The sequence below is a fragment of the Hydractinia symbiolongicarpus genome, chromosome 8 (assembly GCF_029227915.1).
Source record: "Hydractinia symbiolongicarpus strain clone_291-10 chromosome 8, HSymV2.1, whole genome shotgun sequence".
In the NCBI taxonomy this organism is placed as follows: Eukaryota; Metazoa; Cnidaria; class Hydrozoa; order Anthoathecata; family Hydractiniidae; genus Hydractinia; species Hydractinia symbiolongicarpus.
Genome location: NC_079882.1, coordinates 18,803,219 through 18,814,983, shown reverse-complemented (window position 1 = coordinate 18,814,983; position 11,765 = coordinate 18,803,219).

Below are 11,765 nucleotides of genomic sequence, written 5' to 3'. Positions count from 1 at the left end.
GGCAGTTCACAAGATAGCGTATAGCTCTGAATAGACCATTTCGGAGATTATGCGCCATTATGAATTTGCGGAACTCGGTGGTGCAAGTTGAACTTTGGACTTCACGTTTATTCAGTCATTTGCCTTGCGAAACTGCTGGCGGCAGGACAGTTTTGATTTTTGATATCTGTTTTTATCTTTGTGATACTAATTTTATGATATATATTTTGAAAAAAACTTTTATTAGGCACTTATTTGTACTTTTAATTTCTTTTTGTACAATAAAGGCAACTTAATATATCCTAAAAGCCTTTAAACTAGCTAGCTAGCTAGAGGTCTCCCAAAAATGCTTTTAGGACACTGTACTGTAGCTAGCTATAAGGCTGTAATTAGTAATTAATGCTTGGTTAAAGGTAACTTCATTTTATATTTAGATATTTAAAATTGTGTAGCTACTTTGTGCATTATAAACATATTGGCATTGGATTTTAAACTTGGATTATACTTTACTTTAGAGAGAAATTTTTCATTTTGGAAATACCTTACTGGATTTGGACTTGAACTATGTTTTTGGATTTGTAAAGAAATGTTTAGGTTGTAATATTTGTAAAGATCTAGAGAGTTATAATCCATTGTCAAAATACTTGTCAAAACTCTATAGTGTTATTTATTCCTAAAGTGAAACAAAATAATCTGGCTTCTTTTCTATAACGGATGTGAAAATTTTCAATACACTGCCCATAGAGATACGGTAACAGGTTCAGTCGCAGATTTTAGGAATAGAGTCATGAGTCATTTTAATTGCAAATAATTTTTATTATTTTGATATTTTTATAATTTTGTTTCTCGGTGTATGTTTGACCCTTGATTCGTCTACTTAAACACTCCTATCTTTGAGTCTTTCAAGAGTGGTATTAGAAAGAATACCTGTCTTTCTTCCCTGCTTTCGCTATTGCCCTATAATTTTTTTGTACGCTTCTCTTATTGAAAAATATCAAAAAGGGAGAAATGAGTTTAGTTTACAGACTAAAGTGTTATTCAATTTTTTGTTTTTCTATGTTATTTGTTTCAGTCACAATGTATATTTTACATGATTTTTTGTTATATATACGTATGTCTTTGTCGGTTTCTTTATCAGAACACGCAATTATAGCAGTAACTTTATTACTAAAGTGTAAATCTTTATGATAAATAAATAAATTACTCTGTGAAGCTTGTTTGAATTATTGGCATAATAAGTTCCATAGCAGAAAAAGCTATTAATTATTAATATGAGGGGTGGTAATAAATTGAAATGGGTCATAAAATTTTTCGAAATTTGGTGTTGCTTGTTCAATTTTTCAACACAAGTCAATAATAAAAAAGGTAGGAAATTAGCTCACTGAAGAGAGAGGGGTATTTCAACTGGCAATATTACCTGTACATATAATGTGACCCTCCTGAAAGTCAATATACTAAATAAAAATTTGACAAACAAATTTCTTTCATACAAGACAAAAAATATCTTCTGAGCAATTGTATTTCAATTGGCATAACTGGTATTTTATTTAATAAAGCATGTTAACATCAAAGATAAATGTATCATAAATGTAAAAAACAACTTTTTAAGACAAAGCATTCTTACTACTAAGTGAGCACACAACACTATTCTTCTTGCTTTAAAAAATAAGATTAAAATAATTCGTTAACAAAATTCAATCTAGCTCAGGCTACAAAAAGTTAATTATATGCTTAACTCAGATATCTTTGAAAAGATGCCATACACTGCCTCTTTTTTCAACAATAAATGCAAATGCACTAGCTCTTTTGGAACATGTATTCAGTATGGAATTAGCTACCTTTCATGTTGATAGAAAATATATTTAAAAAAAGTATTCTGTTTATATAAAAAATCAACTCTGGCCTACTTTTCACCACATCAGATTTTAAAAACTAACGTTTTTCTCAAAAAAATATTTTAATTTTTTTATAAAATTATTATTCAACAGATAACCGAAAAAAACATATCAATTTAAACTTTTTAATAGCAAATTTCCAGAGTTAATGTATACTATTAATAGCATGGCTTTATTACGTATTATGACGTTTAACAGTTAAAAATTTATTGTTGCCAGAAATTGTATCCTGGAAGAATCAATTTTTATATGAAAATTATACCAATAATCATAATTTTCCTCAAAAAGTTACTTTTTGGTCTTATAACAGCAGATCACTGAGAATTTACACAACTAAAAATCTTGTGGTAACATTTTTAAAATTAAAAATCTTGATTTTGTAAACATTATATGCACAAATTCTAAAAAATTATAAAAAAAAATTAAAAGTAATTGGAAATATCATCTTTTTTAAAACATCTATGGACACGCTGCGTACAAAAAAAAAGAATTTTATGGAGCAAAAGATCGAAATGGAACTGAAGTTTAAAAAAAAATGTCTTTTAGTAAAAAACACAATCGTTACGGAGAAAATATCACTTGCCGTAAAAATATAGTCTGCGGCCATGTGGAGGGGCGGATGGACATAGCAAACAAAATAGTAGATGATCGCAGTGAATACAACATGGTATGACATAGCCCTCCCTTTGTCATGTATTCCTGCAGTATATATTTGCTATAGGTTACTTCTAACGACAAAGCAATGTGTTTCGTTAATATATTAACACTTTTAAACCACTCCATAAGTGAATAATAAAAAATAAAAAATTGCATGCGCAAATTAACAAATATAGGTTCATTCGTGTTGTTTTTTTCATGGAATTCCTGGTACAATGTGCATATGTTATACAGTGACAGTCTTATCTCTAGTTCTGATTCACTGGTGGGACTGTCAAGATTGAGGCCCTAGACGCCTCTTTAGTTTTGATCTTTAATAAATCCCAGTTAAATGAGATGTTCCAAGGGTACAATCTTAACGGCCCCATCACTGCTTCTCTGCTATCGTAATAACTCCAGTTTAAAATGGTTCCAGGAGTAATTCTTGTAAGTAGATGTTTTTTATCTTCTCTTTTTTTCTCATTTTCTGTGATCGCTTTTACTTTCGATTTTTTGTCGATTTATTATTTGTTACTTTTTCTGTTTAAAGTGTAAATGATACAGTTTCCCTGTAGTGTGTGTGGAAAACCAGTTAAAAACAACAGACATGCAATTTTAAGCAATTATTGTGATAAGTGGTCCCACTGTAATTGCAATGAAATCTATACTTTTGAATACCTATTTCATTAAACAAGGTCCAATGATCCTTGGCTATGCCTAAGTTATGTAAATCATGCCATGCCCTTTTTTTATTCCTCAGATACAAATGTTGTAAAAATATGGACAATGCTCCCACTTCCGTAATAACTAAAACAGGTAACAACTAGTCTCCGCAGAACCACCACAGAACAAGCAGCGAACCACCAGTCTCCGTAGAACAACCAGAGAACCAGCAGCGAACCGGCAGTACTATGACAGAACGAGTAGTCTTGGTTGAGAACCACCAGAAAATGTTGATGAGAAAAAACAATAGTTGACGGAATCATCAGAATAGCGATCGCTGTAAATGCTCCATGCCTTATAAAAAAAAAAAAAAAAAAAAAAAACTGCAAAATTTCGGTAGAATTTACTATCCCGCCCCTTATTTCCGGGAATATTGAGAATAAATTAGTAGTATATGTCATTATGTTCATTATATCTTTTAGGTTTATATGTACGGCTTTATGCCATAATTAAGAATAAAGATCTATTCACATTCTGGTAGCAGAGGCTAGTTAAGAAGATGGCAACTGGAACAATCATGATGGCACAAAAGTATGGATTGCCCCAATTTTCTGAAGATGGGGATTTTATGGGAAGTAGTTACAGAACTTCCAAAGAAGAAACAAGGACCAGTTGTTTATTTGAGTTTAAATTCAGAAGTACGTCAGCCTTAACGAAAGAAGAATTGAATGAAGAAGATGGTTTAAATAAACTTGTTAATAAAATAAAAGAACTATATGGCATTACTGAAGATCAAGCAATGTTCAATGCTTACGAAAAATTTGAGACCTTTCACCGTTCCAAGACAATGTCGATTGGTGATTATGTAAATGAATTTGAACAGTTGAATCAAAAACTTAAGAGTTTTAAAATTGAGTTACCAACTGCAGTTCTTGCATATCAACTACTAAAAAATGCACATGTACCGAAAGCTACATGTGAACTAACACGTGCTACGGTTCCTTCCCTCACATACGACTCTATGAAAAAACAGATAAAAGCCATTTATGATCAATGTGCTCAAAGTGAAAGTAGTAGAGACAGTAATGATATTGGTGTTGAGCAAGAAGTATTATATGGTCAAAAGTTTGACAGACGACGTTTTAACAATTGGAACACTCGTGGACGTGGCAGAGGTGGTAAATATTTCAGTGCTAAAAGAAGCCAGTACAACCCTAATGGTCCTGATGGACATCCATTGCAATGTCACCATTGCAAATCTATAATGCATTTCATGAATGACTGTGTCCTGATAAGAATAAAGGAAGCAAAGGGCAGGATAAAGTACATGTGCAGTTTTTCGCAAAGGGTGTGGAACAATGCTTTATGGAGCAAGTTGTGTCTGAGTCTTTGAATTGTGCTTTACTAAACTCAGGATGTTCATCGACAGTTTGTGGTAAAAATTGGCTTGACTGTTACATAGACACTATGCCAGAAGGGACAGCTTTAGCTGAAAGTAAGAGTAACAAGTCCTTTAAATTTGGGCCAGGTGGAAGCTTCCCCTCAGTTAAAAAAGTTAACATCCCTGTTAATATGGCTGGAATGCAAGCCCATATTCTTACTGATGTTGTCGATTGTGAATTACCATTATTGTTATCAAAAAAGAGTCTGAAAGCAGCTAATAGCCAACTTGATTTTGTTAATGATAAAATCACTATGTTTGGAAGAGACATTCCTTTACAACACACGTCAAATGGCCATTACTGTATACCTCTTACACCTAAGCAAGTTGCTGTTAACAAAACATCTCCGGGTGTAAATGCCACCAGAGTTATATTCACAGTCAACGATCTCACTGTAAAATCACCTGAAGAAAAAGGCAAAATAGCTACAAAGCTTCACAAACAGTTTGGACATCCCATAGACAGCAGCAAACTGAAAACTCTTCTCCAAGATGAAAATGTTGAAGATAAAGAGTTATTTCAGCAAATTGACAATGTTACAAACTCTTGTGACACATGCAGTAGATATATATGAAGGCTCGATCAAGGGCCAATTGTCTCACTACCAATGGCCTCAGATGTCAATGAATGCCTTGCCATGGACCTAAAATTCCTGACAGTTAATCATAAAAAGTTAACCATACTTCATATGATTGATGTGTTCTGTAGATACAGTGCATCAACAATTATCAAATCCAAGAATAAGGAAATTATCGTAGACACAATTCTCAAGCACTGGGTTGCTATTTTTGGCACACCAAACTCGATTTTTTCAGACAACGGAGGGGAGTTCAACAATGAGCTCTTAAAGGGGCACTCCAGTGAAAAAAAATATTTGAAAAAAATGTTATTTTAAGAAGACAATACATAAATATGTCAGAATAAACCTTTTACAATCGTTAAAAATCTTTATTTATACCTTAATGGGGTCTGTAAACATCTTCAATTTTAAATAAATTTGCAAGGTTGCGTAAAGTTGAGAGGACTAGGTCCGAATAAATAGGCATACGTCACATCGTGCAGACAGTCCGTGAGCTCAGCAGCACACCTTCTAAAAGTTTGTTTACTCAGTGTTTACATTGTTCGTTGATAAAACGTCTTGTAGTAATGACGAAGATTTTAACTTAAAAAACATAGAATAGGATAATTAGGATAAACATAGAATAGGATAATCTCTTCATGAAAAAGACTTTACAAAGCTACAGCCACACGACTTCGAACCTCTTGTGTCTCACAAGGGAGAAATTAATAATGATGCAAAGTGACGAGGTGTCTTCTACTAACTCAAAACAACGTTCTGAGCAAAATATTTTTTAAAGAAATAGAAAATATATTTAATTGGCTTTTTTCTAACATTCTTTTCATCACAAAAACTTTATCATTTGTTTCAGTAAAAAAACTTTCTTACTTTACAAGGCAATTTATTTTTATTTCACAATTCAGCAATATTTTTCATCCGCACGTGCTTTTTTGCACACAAATGCAAACAAATTTTATGTAACGTTGAAATTTTCACCATGATGGAGGACCATTCAAATGCGTGATCGAAAGATCGAATAATGTTCGGGTCGTGATAAGTTGGTAAAACATGAGTATTAATATTGTACAAATAAAAATCATTCTTATGATTATGGTAGGTCATAAATGCGTTGCAGAAGCTACTGACTTATAAGTAGTTGTTTTGACAAAGCTGTTTTAGAAACTGCATTATCAGCATCACATGCAGCCTTAAACATTACAAAGATTGAAGAAAATGAGTACATGCCGAAAATATTCGGCATGTCCTTCCATAAAAAAAGCTTCTTTTTTGAAAAACAAAGAATAGAAACTTGATCGCTACGAAAGATGTGTAACTACTTTCTGAGTACGTATATAGCAAAAAAGAAAAAAGTGATTTTTACTGGAGTTCCCCTTTAAGAGATATAGCAGAACTGTTAAACACAAGAGTGTATACAACAGCAGCAGAAGCTCCATGGTCAAATGGTGTATGTGAGCATCATAATTTCATCCTGGAAAATATGATTATGAAAATTGTTGACAACACTAGTTGTTCTGTTGAAAATGCACTTACATGGGCCAATTGTGCCAAGAATGCGTTGCATAATAACCGTGGATTCAGTCTCAATCAGCTTGTATTTGGACGCAATCCAAATCTCCCATCTGTGCTTACAGCCAAGCCTCCTGTTCTTCGAACAGTTACACCCAGTCAATTAATTGCGAATCATCTGAATGCCCTGCATGTTGCTCGCAAAGCATTCATTGAAAGTGAATCTTAAAACAGCACTCAGTCATCAAACACGGACATCTACCAGCAAAGATTTTTATAATGGTGAATTGGTATACTATAAGCGACGTGGAGAGAAAGAGTGGAGAGGACCTGGTGTAGTCCTTGGCATTGATGGAAAACAGGTCCTTGTTAAACATGGAGGAACTTACGTTCGAGTGTCACTTGCAATCAGTGAAGGGACACCGTAGTTGTCAGGAAAGCACAAGTGGAAACCCTCAAGTGAAGAAAACTACAACCAAAGAAGAAGATTGCTTTGATGAGATTTCAAACAGCGTAGCGAATGGGTTGCTTGAAAGCGTAAACGATTTTGATATCAACACATCGTCAGAAGTTGTACTTGATGACATTCCTAGTGATCATACCGTAAATACAAATGAGATCCCTGCTATTTCCCATGCTCAGGTTGAAACAACACATCAATCAAGCATTGAGCAAGAAGTTTCTAACACACCTCGCAATGAACAGTCATTGACAGTGACCCTTCCAAAAGTCAGGGAGAGGGTTAGGTTTATTGATCCTGATACTAATAAACTTGCTGAATTTATGGTTGTTAGTCGTGCTGGTAAAGTAGGAAAATCTGGAGTTGGAGCATATAAGAATTGGTTGAATGTCAAAGATGGTAAAACCAAAGCCATGAAATCAATTGACTTTGAAAACATTTTGGATTGGGAAAAGGTAAACACAGAGTCAGTATATAATGTAGAAACGTCATGTGATGTTAGTGAAGCTCAACATAAAGAATTAACTAAATGGCGTGATTACAATGTTTATGATGAAGTTGAAGACAAAGGGCAAGACATAACCACAACCCACTGGGCGATATCTGAGAAAAGTCATGATGGTAAAACAGAAATTAAAGCACGATTAGTGGCACAAGGTTTTGAGGAGGACACTATTGGTATACGAACAGACTCGCCAACTGTAAACAAGGAGAACTTTCGTCTTGTGTGTAATATTGGTGCAACCCATGGATGGAAAATTTTACAATCTTGATATTAAAGCTGGGTTTCTTCAAGGTGCCAAGATTGATAGAGTCGTACATCTTCTTCCACCACCAGAAGCTAACACAGACAAGTTGTGGAAACTAAAAACACCTGTTTATGGCTTGTGCGACGCTTCACGCGCTTGGTATGAGACATTATCTAACGAATTCGATAAAGTTGGAGCTACAAGAAGCATTTATGACAATGCATTATTTTTCTGGAGAAAAGAAACTCTCAAAGGTGTAATTTGCTGTCATGTTGACGATTGCTTCTTCGTTGGAAGTGATTTGTTTCATGACACTATCATTGCACATTTACGTAAGACATTCTCACTTAGTAAAGAGAATTCAAAGTCGTTTAACTTTTTGGGATTAGAAATTGAACAAGAGTGTGGTGCAGTAATTATTCATCAGCATAATTACATTAGTAACATTTCACCAATTAATTTGACCAATAGTACGTCTACAATTCCACTTACAAAATATGAAGCACGTCAAATTCAATGGGCAGCAAAACAAACTAGACCTGATGCTGCTTACGTTGCCTGTGATTTAAGCACTCGCATAAGATATGGAACAGTTGCTGATGCTCGTAGAGCTAACAAGCAGCTGAAACATCTGCAGCAAACTGAAGTAAAGATTGTTATTTCAAACACTGGAGATGTTAAAGCATCATCGCTCATACTTTTCAGTGATGCATCACATGGAAATTTAATTAATGGCGGCTCACAAGGTGGATTTGTTCTGCTACTGCATGGTGAAAGCAAAATTCCGCCAATTATTTGGAGATCTCACAAGTTAAAATGGGCTGTTAAAAGCGCCATGGGTGCGGAAACCATGGCTCTCTTAGAAGGTGCGGAACATGCTATGTTGATCAGATCCCTAATTAAAGAGATTTTTTCAGTTGATATACCAATTATCTGTATATCAGAAAATAAATCACTTGCGGAAGCAGTCAAAAATACCAACGTCATAGAAGATAAACGATTGTATATTGATATTTGTGCACTTCGTGAGATGGTCGAAAAAGGAGAAATGGGGGAACTCATTCTTACGAAATCAAGTGATCAGATTGCTGACTGTCTTACAAAAGGCACTGCTTCAGCTGAAAACCTGCTACGTATACTATCCGGTAGAGAACAGTTGAAATACCGTTTTAATTAAAACAAATATAACAGTATGCCAAATGACACTTTAAAAGCATTCTTACATTGTGTTCCTTTCTTTCTTTTTATGATTTTGTTTTATTGAGAGAGAATGTAGTGGCAAGATTGTCATTATGTTCATTATATCTTTTAGGTTTAGATGTATGGCTTTATGCCATAATAAAGAATACAGATCTATTCACAGTATACACTATATTATCCAAATTATACCGTTCTGGGATTAAAAAATCAAGACTCATTCTGTTTCCTTGCAATTTACTCTTCAACGCAATAAATAACAAACCAACATTTCAATCTTTTTCAGTAATTTCAATCAGGAATGCTAATGATTACCATGATAACAACAATAGCTAGAACATAGAACTCGGTAATACGACGACCATCTTTTTTTAACGAGCGTCTAAAATACATATGTTACCTCCAGCAAAACAACACTTTTCTTGCTGATTCAAATCGTGAATTTTTATGAAATGAATAACAAAAGATCGACTTTTTGTATTGTGATTATTTTTTTTACGTAGAATGAAGTTTATAACACTTTGAGAGTCATTTTTAAAATTCACCTGCATGAGGACCGTTAGTTTGTGTACGAGGGACACGAAATAGCCAGTGGAAAGTAGGGTCTTCGACTGTTATGTATTTAATTAGCTTCGTTTCGCTCACTTTGGCGTGGAAGTTTCATATTGGAACTATTTATTCATTGGTGGTTCTGTGATGATACTGCTGGTTCGCTGTTGGTTTTCTGGTCGTTCTACAGGGACTGCTGGTTCTGTGGAGACTGGTAGTTACCTGTTTTAGTTATTACATCCCACTTCAACTAATTTACAAACCTTTGTTCAACCGATTTGGAGAGGTGAACGCAAAATGCCCTTTCTCGAAACGAAAAAAAACAGGTCATGGTCCTGGACGCGAGATGAAGAAGGATTGCGAGGATAATGTTGAAGGAAGCAATGAGGCACTATGCATGTACTGTAAAAGGTCATCTATGCATTAACCAACGTGCTGGATCACTAGCCATGTGCAAGCAATGGAGTTGGTCAAATGCGTAGACAGCAAAAAAACTTATATTGATTGGCAAACTAAGTTACAAAGTGTTGTATGTAATCATTTCCTTACAAAGATGCAGAAAAAAGACAACACACCAGGACTTAACCCTTATGTGTGACTTATTTGTGGTCATTCTTATAAGGGAGACATTGTGACCACTGCCACTGTTTTTACATTCAGGTCATACTCACCTATATCATCCATCAAAATACGCAAGGCTAAAAGAGCATTAAGCATAGGAGAAGAAGCAGGTCAAAGTTAACATACTAGCACTTCTTAATTATTTCACGTCCCTTTTGGGCACAGGATGGGTAGGCGGAATAAAGGGAAAAAAGTGCGCAAAGCATCAACATTGCCATTACAGCAAAACCGAAAGGAGAATGGCAGCTGAAGTTGTGTCAGTAACAGTTGAGGGCAATATTTGTGTTCTTGTGGCCGAAATACAATCAGAGTTTCCTAATTGAGCCCTAAGGGGCCTTCAAAAATTTTTTGGGGCCCTGTTAGCGGCCCCTAATTTTGTCTCTAGGGAATTGCACTGGATTGCTTTTAAATCCAACTTTATCAAAATTTAAGGTTACAGACTTAGCTAGCTTTACTCTTTCTCGCAGCCAAAGTTTTGTTTTAAAGGAACATTTTTTAAGCTTTTTTGTTGTAGTTGTCAGAGGGATTTTCTCCTTTTGGAGGTCAAAGTTATTGCACATGCTCCAAGGTCTGACAAATGGCTTTGTATTTTACAGGGCAGGATCAAAACCAGTCAGTAGCCATTTTATTACCTGGATTCTATTCTCGTCTTAAAGCAATAATCAAATTTTGCACATGATAGAATACCAATGACAAATTTCCCTCCACAACTACTTAAATTAGAATATACAGTTCGAATTTCGAAGGAAAAAAAACATTCGAAATTACATAAGAAACGAACCAACCAAATAAGGGTATTTGTTTCATTTATTTTAAACCGACTTACCCTTCCAAACATTCCAAGTCAGCGCATCGTCTGATTCAAATGTCTTTTTGCATGTTACGCAGAAGCAAATTGTATATTCAGCAGTGGCTTTTACTTTTACTTTTTGCTCATGAGCAATCAGAGCTCTTGCAGTATTGAAGTTTGTACAAATTTGCATAGGGTCCTACTCGCATCTTTTAACTGGCCTTCGGGCTGTTTTGAGAGGTCCCCTGCTGGTTGTGATAGTTTGTTAATACTTCCTTGTATTTATTCAGTTCAATTTTTGTAAACTTTCATTCCCAGAAAAGATTATCTGTATCTGTATCTATATCTGTATCTGCAGCCAACGTTCCATGTGATATGTGAACCAGCTGGGAAGAAAAAATACCCAGAATGCTTTGCGCAACCGTCAAAGATCTATTACATGTATTACAGTATATTACCAAGTATTACAGTGTATTACCAAATACTACAAAATATTACAGTTAGATGTTACAAGTACTACAGTGTATTACCGAATACTACAAGGTATTACAGTGTATTACTGAATACTACAAAATATTACAGTATATTACTAAGTACTACAGTGTATTACTGAATACTACAAAGTATTACAGTGTATTACTGAATACTACAAGGTATTACAGTGTATTACTGAATACTACAAGGTATTACAGTGTATT